Below are 625 nucleotides of genomic sequence, written 5' to 3'. Positions count from 1 at the left end.
TAGCCTCTCGGTTTTGTCTCAGGGAAAACAGAAATTGTGATAGCATGTAAACGATAGTGTTAGTGTATAATAAATTAAAAGGGTTATTATGTGCAAACCCTTAGGATAGTATGGCAGATAAGTGCTGAGTAAATGTTAGCAAGTGTTGTCTTATAGACACTCTCTTCTCTATCCTGGTTTCTAATCTTCTCCATAACTTCTACCTGCTTTTAGCCTCCTTTCTTTCTCCCAACAATATGCCCACTGAGGACCTTAACTAAGGTGCTGCTGTGAGTGTGTGAAGATGGGAAGGAGACTCAAAATATGCTTCAGAGCGTTATTCTTCCATCTGGGCAATTTCCCTGCTGTGTTTTAAATAAGACATGCAAAGACAGCTTCCAAGGCCCACTTCTTCAACAAAACATGTCATAATGCGGGCAAGTAACATCCCATAAGAGAATTAGTGATGGAAAACATGTGCAGGCCTCTTCCTCTGCTGATGTCACCTCTTCACTCATGCTGCTGGTGACAACACTCTCTCCTGAAACCATATACATGTGTTCCACACACCCCCAAATTAACTAGCTGCATAGAATCATTACTCTGGGAGTCTGTACAAATCCATATATATATATATATATATATA

Source organism: Myotis lucifugus, unplaced genomic scaffold (assembly GCF_000147115.1).
Source record: "Myotis lucifugus unplaced genomic scaffold, Myoluc2.0 scaffold_73, whole genome shotgun sequence".
Classification (NCBI taxonomy): Eukaryota; Metazoa; Chordata; class Mammalia; order Chiroptera; family Vespertilionidae; genus Myotis; species Myotis lucifugus.
The sequence above is the reverse complement of the archived record's forward strand: the minus strand, read 5'-3'. Positions refer to the sequence as shown.